This window comes from Geotrypetes seraphini, chromosome 5, assembly GCF_902459505.1.
Source record: "Geotrypetes seraphini chromosome 5, aGeoSer1.1, whole genome shotgun sequence".
Taxonomy (NCBI): domain Eukaryota; kingdom Metazoa; phylum Chordata; class Amphibia; order Gymnophiona; family Dermophiidae; genus Geotrypetes; species Geotrypetes seraphini.
This window is the reverse complement of record NC_047088.1, coordinates 157331739-157344989: the sequence shown is the minus strand read 5'-3', so window position 1 is coordinate 157344989 and position 13251 is coordinate 157331739. Positions and strand designations below refer to the sequence as shown.

The following is a 13251-nucleotide window of genomic DNA, read 5'->3' as shown; positions in this document are numbered from 1 at the left end:
AGCAGAGTGCAGATTGAAGATTAACAAAGGGTCCGAGTGTAGCAGGGTTCACAAAGCTTTGGACAAAGTTCCTCATGAGAGGCTCCTGAGAAAATTAAAGAGTCATGGGATAGGTGGCAAAGTTCAGTTGTGGATTAGAAATTGGTTATCGGATAGAAAACAGAGGGTAGGGTTAAATGGTCATTTTCTCAATGGAGGAGAGTAAACAGTGGAGTGCTACAGGGATCTGTACTGGGACTGGTGCTATTTAACTTATTTATAAATGATCTGGAAATTGGAGCAGTGAGTGAGGTGATTAAATTTGCAGATGATATTAAACTGTTCAAAGTTGATAAAATGCATGCAGATTGTGAAAAATTGAGGTAGACCTTAGGAAATTGGAAGACTGGACATCCAATTGGGAGATGAAATTTAATGTGGACAAATACAAAGTGATGCACATTGGGAAGAATAATCCAAATCACAGTTACCAGATGCTAGGGTCCACCTTGGGGGTTAGCGCCCAAGAAAAAGATCTGGGTGTCATTGTAGACAGTACAATGAAACCTTCTGCCCAATGTGCAGCAGCAGCAAAAAAATCAAACAAGATGCTAGGAATTATTATAAATAGGATGGCTATTATAATGCCTCTGTATCGCTCCATACTGCAACCTCACCTGGAGTGCTGCATTAAGTTCTAGTCTTCTTATCTCAAGAAGGATATAGGTGGGAAGGGGTAAAATGCAGACCTTATGGACCTCGCAGATCTAAAACCACACATTCTTAAAAATCTAGGTCTGTGCCACTTTTAGTCTCAGCATAGGTTATGGCTCTGACAAACCACTATAACAATTTTGCTCTGACAGATGCTAATGCTTTTCCCTCCCTATGCCGAGACTATAAGTGGCACGGACCTCAGGGCAAAAGTTTTGCCAATTATAGTCTCAGCATAAGGAGGGAGAAGCATTAGGGGCCGTCAGAGCTAAACTGTCATGGTGGTCTGTCAGAGCCATATCCTATGCTGAGACTAAGGGCTCCTTTTATCAAGGTGCGCTACGGGGGTTAGCACGTCGGACATTTCATCATGCGCTAACCCCCGCGGCAAGCCAAAAAACTAATGCCTCATCAATGGAGGCGTTAGCGACTAGCGCAGCAGGCGGTTTAACGCGTGGTAGCCCTAAAAGTGGCAGTGTACTGGGTTAGTCTATTTTGTATTCTGGTTCTACTTTGTTGTTATTTCACTGTTGCCTGTACATTGCATTTCTGTTTGAAAATAAAAATTGATTACACATAAAAAGTGGCACGGACCTCAGATTTTTAATGACGTGCAGGTTTAGATCTGCGAGGTCCATAAGATCTGCGTTTTACCCCTTCCCTAAAAAGGTTAGGGCTCTTCAGCTTGGAAAAAAGATGGCTGAGAGGAGATATGATTGAAGTCTTCAAAATCCTGAGTGGAGTAGAATGGGTACAAGTGGATCGATTTTTCACTCCATCAAAAATTACAAAGACTAGGGGACACTTAATGAAGTTACAGGGAAATACTTTTAAAACCAATAGAGGGAAATATTTTTTTACTCAGAGATTAGTTAAGCTCTGGAATGCATTGCCAGAGGTTGTGGTAAGAGTGGATAGCATAGCTTGTTTTAAGAAAGGTTTGGACAATTTCCTGGAGGAAAAGTCAATAGTCTTATTGAGACAGACATTGGGGAAGCCATTGCTTGCCCTGAATTGGTAGCATGGAATGTTGCTACTCTTTGGGGTTTTACCAGGTACTAGTGACCTGGATTGGTCACCGTGAGGACAGGCTACTGGGCTAGATGGACCATTGGTCTGACCCAGTAAGGCTACTGTTATATTCTCATGTGTGCCATGATCTGCCAGAGACAGAAGTTGACTTAGGAACCTGCAGTGTGGCTTAGTCCATATAAATCTAGGGCCTCATCGGGGCTTTTCTTTACACTGACTGCATTAAAGATCTCTGCAGTAGTGCAAGTCAGAATCAGAGCAGACTTCCTTTGGTGCTCAGATTAATAAGAAACTATTTTATATATCCATGAGGAGAGGGGGCAGTTGGGAAGTAAAAATGGGCTATAGGTGAGGGGGATTGGAAGGGCCCACCCATGTTAACTCTGAGCTCACCCAAAATGGCTACATCACTGGTATTAAACTGTAATAATTAATGGAAAGTTTTGACTTTAAAAAGCAAGGGACATGACTGAGAAAGTTTGAAATAGGTGATTATAGGTGGGTTTAAATTAAGAATTTTGAAGGGGTATCATGGTAGTATTTTATGATGAGCTTTTGAAGGTATCATCTTATTTAATTTGTTTTACTTCTTTATACTATCTTGGAAAGTGGACTAACATGGCCACCACACCATTTCACTCAAGAAGGAGTATCATCAAAGATAAGGAAGTTGTAAATATTTTAAAAGCTCTGATAAGCCTATTTTTACAGTCTGCTGTCCCATGATTTTCTGTGGAGTGACGATGTTCCTAAATGGACTTTATTTGAAAGTGTCAAAGTTCCAAAGGTACACTGAAATCATCCACATAAAATAATTCCATCCACATAAAAATAAATCATCCACATAAGAGCCTTAAAGGACCTAGTCCGCTAGACTCTTATGTGGATGATTTATTTTTATGTGGATGGAATTATTTTATGTGGATGATTTCAGTGTACCTTTGGAACTTTGACACTTTCAAATAAAGTCCATTTAGGAACATCGTCACTCCACAGAGTGTTGTTTGTTTGTTTTTCTCTCTCTGGATTTTCTTCTTTGTGGATATTTTGGGGTCAATTCCTTTTGTTTTTTGTCCTGTGATTCTCCCCATTACACACCAAAATTAAGTTTCTATTTCCCATGAGCTCTAAGCCTACAATACCAGAAAAAGACCCCACAGCTCTTTTGATGTTTTTACTGACATGAAATATTTTTATACAAGTTACATTACATTATTTTTGTGTGGCCTAGTGGTTAGAGCAGACATGGGCAAATTGAGTTTTTAGGATTTCCCCAATGAATATGCATAATAGATCTCATGCATATTCATTGGGGAAATCCTGAAAACCTGATTGGATTCCAGCCCTTGAGGACTGGAGTTGCCCATGTCTGGGTTAGAGCTACAGCCTCATCACTCTGAGGTTGTGGGTTCAAACACCACACTGTTTCTTGTGACCCTGGGCAAGTCACTTAATCCTCCACTGCCCCAGGTACATTAAATAGATTGTGAGCCCGCTGGGACAGACAGGGAAAATGCTTGAAGTACCTGTATGTAAACTGCATTGAGTGTATACAAGTCCCAATTCCTTTCCCTTTTTGTTTTACTGTCAGTAAATTTTCTGATAATGGCAATCCTACTTTTGAGCAACACTCATAATCCCCAAAAGTTGAATGCTGGTCACCAGGTGAATTTTCTTATCAGCAGCAATACTGTCACAAAGTATATGGATGATAAAATTGTTCATTAAGTGATATAGAGGGCACGCAGGTTCTGCTTTTTAAAGCTGCACAGCAAAGTCCTCTAGTGAATCTGTCAGGATAAGGCATGTGAAATTCTGACTTAGAATACTCTCATAGCTTCTAGAACAGAGGGCTGACCTTTTCACCTATGATTGACAATGGTGGGAGGAGACACCCTTTGGAGAGAAACTGTCTTGGTATAAATAGAAATCCAGTGAGAACAGACTTTTTAGTTCCAGCTCCACAGCTATTGTACCACTACATCAAGGGTAAGAGCCCTGGTGCTATTCTCTCTTACTAAAATACACCTATATCATACAAGTTTGAGTAAACGTTTTGGTTCAGAACTGAACCTTTTGACTTGGACCAACCTATCAGATGAAAGAAGGCGCTGAGTGAGTGGATTCATATGCCTTTGGTATCCCAGCAACAGTTGGTCCCAGCACTGACCTACAAATAAACTCTTAAAATTATTTAAAAAAATAACCTGCCTTGATGCTGACCAGGCAAACAAGGATAACAAGGGTCATAGGGTTGTGTGTTCTAATTATGTCCCTCTTTTATTAAGTCACAGTAAAAGTTTCTACTGCAGCCCGGGGCGCTAAATGCTCCAGTGCTGCTCCGATGCCCATAAGAATTCTATGAGAGTCAGAACAGCATCAGAGCATTTAGCAACCCAGGCCGCAGTAGAGGTTTCTACTGCGGCCCGGGGTGCTAAATGCTCCAACGCTGCTCTGACGCTCATAGGAATTAGTGCTCCAGGACACAGTAGAAATCTCTATCATGGTTTAGTAAAAAAACAAAAAAAAGGGGGGGTTGTATCTAAATACAATTTAACTGCTTTAATCACATGATCAGAATTTGTATGTGTGGAAATAACCTGTGAGGAAATACAACTTGTTTTGGAAGCAATTCATGCAGTGTAGTCTACTGTAATATTTATTCCTCCATCAGGTATTGCAGCTATCACCAAATGCTGCAGGCATGCTGCTTAACAGCAAAATCCACTTCTACAAGTCAGAGTTCAAAATTTGAGAGCATAGCTATCAACTTGCCTTGTTCCAATAGGAACATTTTAGGCCAGTCCTGGATTTTTAACCACCCTTTTATAAGGCATTACCGTTAGGTTTTACTAAATGGCACTAGAGGTTTTTAGTGCAGGCCAGAGAGATAAATGCTCCGATGCTCATAAGAATTTTATGAGCATCAAAGCATTTACCTCACAGGCCTGTGCTAAAAACCTCTAATGCTGTTTAGTTAAAGGAGCCCTAAAGGACCCATTGCTGTGTTGATTTCAATGCAAAGAAGCAGGAAAGAGAATTAGCACAATATTTTGGAATGCTCACCAGGACAGGTCTAAAATATCCCTGTTTGGGAGGCGCACAGGGAACATGTGTTCAGTTCATTTTCAGATTTTTGGTCTTTTTGTCATATTTTTTCAATTCACTTTACACACTAATGTTGATAAAACATTTTTAAAGTGTACAAATGGACATTGTAACATAGTAACATAGCATGCATTAACTCTCTATTTTCCACATATAAAATTTTCTGAGACGTGCTAAGGAACCAAATACATACAAATCCACATCCCCAGTGCTTACTGGAACTGGAATAGAGCAGTAACCATGTGAAAGAGCCCCATAACCCTATGAGTTACCCAAATAGCAGAAAGTTTCATGAGTTCCACTGTAAGCAGGAATGTGGCAATTGCACTGCCTCTTTAAATTAAAAATGACTGCGTTGGGAAAAGAGGCAGAGTTGTGTCTGTTCCCATAGTTACATGAAACATCAAACCCCGATCTAGATGTCAGCTTTGTTAGAACTGAACATCCCCTATCCTTTCCCAGGACAAACGGACTTGGGTAAGTGACAGGTTTCCTACTTTCTGGGTTATTTTATTCAGCTTTGCAGTACTCCAATATAGCTATTCTTTCACAGTTTCTCTTTAATTCTCATGCCTGGACTAAACTTTCTTTAGGTTGTGTTTTAACTCCTTCCGTTTTCTCCCCAATATTTTTCCATAAAAAAGTATAATTCAAAATAAAAAAACTTAAAAAAATACCCTGAAATGGTTGAAAAGGGATTTACAACAGTGTCACCTTTCTTTTGGAAGTCCCCTTTCTCCCACAGTCATTAATGCTCCCTAGAGTGTTTGTTTATTTTTGCAATAGGTAGACATTGAAAGCTAGAGGATAAAAATGCACGCTTTCTCCCCTTTCTATTACTTTAAAGGGCAGCTGGTAAAATTATGAAATTGCTGACCTGCTGTTAGTGATTTGTATAGCCTGTCACTAAAATCATCTGTAGTACCTGAAGATTGGAGGGTAGCCAATATTATGCCAATTTTTAAAAAGGGCTCCAGGAGAGATCCGGGAAATTACAGACCGGTAAGCCTCACTTCAGTGCCGGGCAAAATGGTAGAAACAATTATAGAAAATAAAATTGTGGAACACGTAGACAAACATGATTTAATGAGACGGAGTCAGCATGGGTTCAGCCGAGGGAAATCTTGCCTCACCAATTTGCTTGACTTCTTTGAAGGTGTGAATAAACATGTGGATAAAGGTGAGCTGGTTGATGTGTTGTATAGATTTTCAGAAAGCTTTTGATAAAGTTCCTCACAAAAGGCTCCTGAGAAAATTAAAGTGTCATGGGATAGGTGGCAAAGTTCAGTTGTGGATTAGGAATTGGTTATCAGATAGAAAACAGAGGTTAGAGTTCAATGGTCATTTTCTCAATGGAGGAGAGTAAACAGTGGAGTGCCACAGGGGTCTGTACTAGGACTATTTAACTTATTTATAAATGATCTGGAAATTGGAACGATGAATGAGGTGATTAAATTTGCAGATGACACTAAACTGTTCAAAGTTGTTGAAACACATGCGGATTGTGAAAAATTGGAAGACTGGGTGTCCAAATGGCAGATGAAATTTAATGTGGATAAATGCAAAGTGATGCACATTGGGAAGAATAACCTGAATTACAGTTACCGGATGCTAGGGTCCACCTTGGGGGTTAGCGCCCAAGATATGAATCTGGGTATCATCATAGACAATACGATGAAACCTTCCGCCCAATGGTTTCAGGTTTATTTAAAATTTGATTATATCGCTTATAATACTTCTAAGCGATGTACAATTTAAAATGTGGATACAATATTACAAATTACGGACATATGCTAGAGCAAAACAAGACCAACATGATACAATAGAGACCGGGTTAGAAATACAATAATTATAGGAAAGAAACAAATAAGGGTAGTACAAAACGGCCCAATAGGGAAGATGTCTGAAGCCTCCTGAGGTTCGAGTTGCTATGGAGCGAAATATCATTTAATTGATTTTATGTTTGAAAAGCATCTCTATATAAGAAGGATTTTAGTGAGATCTTAAACCGAGCAAGATTTTGTTCTTCGCTGAGATGGGAAGGTAACTTATTCCATAGTAGTGGAGCATAAGTTGTAAAAATTCTGGGAATTATTAAAAAAGGGATGGTTAACAAAACTAAGAATATTATAATGCCCCTGTATCACTCCATGGTGCGACCTCATCTGGAGTACTGCGTTCAATTCTGGTCTCCTTATCTCAAAAAAGATATAGTGGTGCTAGAAACGGTTCAAAGAAGAGTAACCAAGATGATAAAGGGGATGGAACTCCTCTCATATGAGAAAAGGCTCTTCAGCTTGGAAAAGAGACGGCTGAGGGGAGATATGATTGAAGTCTACAAAATCCTGAGTGGAGTAGAACAGGTACAAGTGGATCGATTTTTCACTCCGTCAAAAATTACAAAAACTAAGGGACACTCAATGAAGTTACAGGGAAATACTTTTAAAACCAATAGGAGGAAATTTTTTTTTTACTCAGAGAATAGTTAAGCTCTGGAATGCGTAGCCAGAGGTTGTGGTAAGAGCGGATAGCGTTGCTGGTTTTATGAAAGGTTTGGACAATTTCCTGGAGGAAAAGTCCATAGTCTATTATTGAGAAAGACATGGAGGAAGCCATGGCTTGCCCTGGATCAGTAGCATGGAATATTGCTACTTCTTGGGTTTTGGCCAGGTACTAGTGACTTGGATTGGCCACCGTGAGAACGGGTTACTGGGCTTAATGGACCATTGGTCTGACCCAGTAAGGCCATTCTTATGTTCTTATTACGGTAGCCAGGTGAGTACCAAATGGCTTAGGAAACTTAAGTCTCCTTTTCACTCACAGCTATTCCTTTCTCACAGGCCAATTCGCCAGCGGTAAGGCCAGTTAACATGGGAATTGTGCACCTATAAATTTGTATGGAATATTCAGATTGCTTTAGCGTGGGAAACAAAGTGTGTGGCAGAAATGTTCATTGTATTTAACCCATCCCCCCACCCCAGCGTCAGGAGCAGCACAGAGCGCTTCCACAGTTTTGTAAAAGGGGGGAGGGGGTAAATCTAGTTAAATGTATACTAATGACCTCATTTGCTATGCATAGTATTACCAGACATCCAGATTTCCACGAACATGTCCTTTTCGGTGACATGTCAGGGGGGTCGGATGACTTTTCAAAACCCGGCACTTTGTCCAGGTTTTGAAAAGCTTTCTCGAAATCGCGCATGCATGGATGCCCTCCTGCCTAAGAACAGGCAAGAGGGGGACAGGGCTGGGGCGAGGCTAGGGCAAAATTGGGGGTGGGACTGGGGCATAATGGGGTTGGATGGGGCGGGTCTAGGACTTCGGATTTTGCTAAAGTAAAATCTGTTAACCCTAGCTATGCATTTCCAATGCTCAGAGCCCACAAATAAACCTTGTTCTTACTGCTGGAAAATTAATGCACGCTCGAAGCTGGTAGTGCAAGGTTTGAAGAGAGGGTTTCTTTTCATGTCCACTTTAAAATCTAATGTTTTTGATTAGGGCTGCATTTTTATTAAAATTTTTAATTGTGATTAATCACGCAGTTAAACATTTTAATTGTGCAATTAAAGGCGGGGCACAGGAGGGCCTGGGGAGGGGGCACTCATTTCCTCTCCCTCCTCCCCATAGCTTTGGGAAATCCATTCCCAAAGCTACCTCCTTCCTCCATCTGCTGCCGCAAGACTGAGGAAGTCAGTGGTGTGCCTTTGCCAGCACTCACAGAGCACACTCAGTTCATGGATAAACAGCATGTTTGGGGAATGCTAGTGTTGGTGGCTGGAGGCATGAAATTTTCTCTGCTTCTCTCTCTCTCTCTCTTTCTTTCTCTTTCTCTCCCCCTACCCCCAGGTTCAACTCAATTTCCCTCCCTCCCCCAAGCCCCATTTTCCTCTCTTCCTCCCTCCCTCCCTTTCTTCTCTGCATGGTCCAGTATCTGTCCAACCCAGTCCTGACCACCAACCCCCAATCCCCCACACCGGATCTCAGCTTACTTTATCAAGTCACTCCAGTCCTGCAGCCAGTGGCATCCCTACTGAAAGGCTGCCTATGACCTGCATCGGGCCTTTCATTACAACCTGGCCTGCCCCCTCCTGACTTAACTTCCTGTTTTTAGAAAGTGGGTCAGGAAAGGCCTGGTGCAGGTCACAGGCAGCAGGGCTAAAGAGTAGCTTGGAAAAATAAGTCAATTTCTAAAGCAGAGATGCTGGGGCAATGAATCGTGATTGGGATGGGAGGGAAAGATGCCGGACCATGTGGGAAGAGGAGGGGACAAAAGCAGGCACATAATTAATTAATAATCATGATTACTTTTTTAAATCACAGTCAATAATGAATGCAGCCCTAGTTTTGATTTCTTTTGGAAGTGGAAGAAAGCCCATGCAAGCCTGTAAGCACCAGTATTGAAAAATAGGGTTGCCAGATTTCCTCTTATAAAAAAATAGAACATCTGGTCCCGCCCTGTTCCGCCCTCAGCCCTGCCCTGTTCCACCTCCATCTCCGCCCTGGTCTTCCCCCACCCCCTCACATGAATTTCACTGAGATCGGGACCGCGTCTGGAGAGCATCTGCACATGTGTGGACATCAACGTGATGACATCACGCATATGTGTATGATATCATACAGATGCCCTCCAGATCTTTCAAAACCCAGACAAACTGCAGGGTTTTGGAAATCCCTCCGGAAATCTGGACAGTCCTCTTGAAAGAAGACATGTCTGGGTTTCCCTGGACATCTGGTAACCCTACTGAAAAAGAAATGTGGGCAAGTCCAGGCAAATCTGAAAGTGAAAGCACACATTGGCACCTGTTTTCTGTGCTTAAATACTGTATATGCCTTCCAAGTATAAAATATATTTATAAATTTAATGGCGCAGAAGAACTGCACCGAAGTGTGTTGCATGATTGGGTTTCCCTGGCACATGTGCACAAGAACAGTACATAGAATGAAACTCTTCTGCACATGCATCAAGCATGTTTAGCCCCCTTGGTTTTGCTTTTATAGTGTACAAACTATAATTTGGATATAATTTTATTGAGCACTGGAGAGCTTTTTTTTCACTGTTTTGGTGGTATGGAGTGTGCACTGTTGGCTCTGCTGTGGGAGTTCTGAGAATTGGCTTATCAAAGGCCAATACAGAGAGCAATAGCTGCAGAGTTAATGAGAATTCAGAGAGGACTTGAGCCCGGGTGTTAACTAGCAGAGTAGACACAGCTGCAAATTGTATGAAAATACTCATATATACAAACATTTTTGAATACAATTGAAGAGCTATCTTTTTTCTAAATATCTGACTATTTAATTCATTTTATTCCATGCATTGTGACTATTGTTAGTAATCTTTTGTAAACCGCGTTGAACTTATGGTTACGCGGTCAATAAGTATTATGTAATGTATGCAAAGAGTATGCTGCCCATTTTTAATGCACAATGGTGCTCTTTGGAGAATTGCGGCTATGTGAAAGATAGGCCCTGGAAATGTAGGCTAGGGTTTTTAAGGCTTATATTTACAGTGCCTATCTTCCATGAGAATCGTGTCTACAGAGGATCCTAATGGCGCCTAAACCCACTTCCGTCATTAACCATGCCTACAGTGGCCATAGACACTGCAAGATGCCTCTTTAGTTGAGATAAAGACACTTTTTTGGAGGCACCTAAAGGGCACCTTCATTTTTAATGACATTTTAAATGGTTTTTAATCGGCGCAGTAAATTACTGTGCTGATTGAACCAATTAAAATGATTAAGTTGCTTGGTAGTAAGGTGCCTACTGCCGCCTAACTGCTGTTTTGAGAATTTACTCCAGAATGAATGCTTGGAAAGAAAGGATGTGAACCAATTGGGCACTGTGTTAGAGATACTAATTTGAATGCGAAGAAGAGTGTTATCAAATCAAGTTGAATGCAGCCAACAAATCCAAGGAAACAGTAAGGACAGTGGGGTAGTAAGGGTATGGGGCACCTGTGGTGGTGGCACCCCCCCGCGCCCTCCTCTCCACGTCCCCTGCTACTCCCCATCCCCCTGCTTCTCCCTGCCCCCCACTCCACACTCGAACACTCTCTCCCCCATACCTCTAAATCTTCACCAGTGCAAGTGGCTTTTCTCCAGCATGCTCCTCACGCCAGCTTTGGATTTCCCTCTGACATCACTTCCTGGCCCCTTGACCCAGAAGTGATTTAGAGGGGAACCAGGCTGCTGCGAAGAAAAGGCAGAAGTTGCTCATGCTAGCAAAGATCTACAGAGGTATGGGGTGGGAGGGAGGGATAGCGTAGTGTGGTGAGGCAGGGCAGAAAAGTTCCAGCGGCCCCACTGACAATGCGCCCATGGCAATCTGCCACCCCCATGCCCCTCCGCCTTACTATGCCAGAGTAAGGATTAGGTGACCTATGTCCAGGGTTCTATGTAAATCGTTCAAGACTGATGTAACCATAGTTTCTGGATTATGATGTTGTCTAAAACCTGACTGACATGACAAGGGTGCAAAACCTTGGTTTTGGTAACAAAATCCAGTAACTGGATATAGACAATTTTTCCTGTGATCTTTGAGACAAAGCAATTTGACACCGACCAAAAACTGGCAGATTGAGTAGGATCAAGAGACTTCTTTTTTAAGGTGTTACCCATGTCCTCTTCCAATAACCAGGAACCACACCATAGGTGAGACTTTGTCAAACCAAAGAAAGGCAAGTTCCATCAACCCATGCTTGGGAACTGTGATCCAGGAGGAGGGCATCGGGTCCAGAGGGCAGGATGTCATACCTATGTGCTGTATACTCAGTGTATATGTAGTTAGGAAAGGAAGAGTAAAAGAGTTTCAGATAGACACACAAACTGAAGGATTCATAGATATTTCATTGGGAATGAGATCGTGGGAGTGGAAGAAAATGAATTTGTAAGATCAAAATTTTAGATACAAAAAAATTGAGCTAGAGAATCCATCGTGGGCAAGGCTGGGTCTTTTTTGAGAGATTACTAAATTTCAGAAAAAACTGAAATAACGTCTTGGATTTGTTAGTGGAGGTAACCAGCATATTAGAAAAATACAAACATTTAGCTGCCTTCAGAAGGTGATTGAAGGTGTGAACTTCTTGTTTAAATTGTGCTAAACTTTCTCTAGTTTTATTTTTATGTCAAACTTGTTCAGCCCTTGTACATAGTAGGTGTCTGGCCAAGTGCAACCCCGCATTCTACCAAGGGACTGAGAGTCTCTTGTATTTATTCCTAGGCCAATGATTTGTGTCAGAAGACAAGGCGGTGGAAATAGAGCTGTTCCAGGCCCTGGTCTGCTCTTCCAAAGAAAGGGAAGGAAAGTCAGAGGGAAGAGAGGAAAATAATGAAAGGTAAGGTAAAAGATCAGTACAGAGATAGCAATTTGGACAATGCTCAGCTACTCTGGAAATAGCATTATTGATTATTGAAAAAGGTATACTAAATGAAACCAAAAAATGATCAGTCCATACTGTCAACTTATAATGTTAGTGAGATTGTAATTGACAGTAAACTTTGAAAGGACCAGATCCAAAGTGCAGCCCTTAATTTGAGTGGGGATAGAGACATGTTGGGTTAGATCTAAATCTGACAGAAATGTACAAAAGGCAATGGTCATTCTATTAGTGGGAATGTCCCTGTGGATGTTAAAATCACCCATTATCAAAAGATTAGGGAAACAAAGGGTAACCTCTGCTAATGTCTGCACCATAGAATCACAAACTGTAGGGTCTGAATTTGAAGGTGAACAATTAATCAATAAAATACGCAAAGTCGGAGATGCACAATGAGAAGTCATACCATTTTTTATATGAAGGAATCCAAAAGAGTTAAATTATGTAGTCTTTCCAGGAATAATTTCCGGATAGATAAGAACATAAGAATAACCTTACTGGGGACCAAGATGTGACATCACAAGGGAGCCGATGCCAGCATAAGCAGCAAGTGAAATCAGCTGCTCGTGCCAGTGAACATTTCAAGAGGAGCTCAAGGGGCGCTGAAGTGGCAGGGAAGAGTGGAGGGATAGTGATGCCTCCCTTGCTACACCACTGTCTCGGTACCTAATATATTCAATTAGGTTTAATTGGCACCATTAATTGAAAAGCTCAATTAAAAAGTTATTAAAAAAAATAATTAACTGGCAGTCAGCTAACTCAGTAGGTACCTACCACTTCAAGGTAGGCTTCAATTCTGAAACACCTACCAAAATGTAAGCATGGATAGGGCTGAATTTGGGGTATGGTTTGACTTAGAAACCAGTAGGTGCCCAACAGGCGAATCCATTTAGGCCAAGCAAATTCAATCATAAATAGAGTGCGCCTAAGATTTCATCTGATGCCTAAGACTGCTTTATGTGCTGCAAGGTTCGATTCTATAAAAGGCTCCTAACTCATGATTGACACTTGCATTCCTCGGTGCCTAGAAGTTAGGCACCATT

At 41.4% G+C, this 13251-nt stretch overlaps 1 protein-coding gene across 3 annotated transcripts in view; it reads left to right on the top strand.

The window, feature by feature from the left end:
- Positions 1 to 5230: 5230 nt before the first annotated feature.
- Positions 5231 to 13251, top strand: part of FLACC1 (flagellum associated containing coiled-coil domains 1) — a 112202-nt gene continuing 104181 nt past the window's right edge. For all 3 annotated transcript variants that reach the window (XM_033945414.1, XM_033945412.1, XM_033945413.1), the window contains exons 1-2: positions 5231 to 5310; positions 12052 to 12166. The gene's annotated coding sequence lies outside the window, so the exon portion shown is untranslated. The remainder of the gene's footprint in view (positions 5311 to 12051; positions 12167 to 13251) is intronic.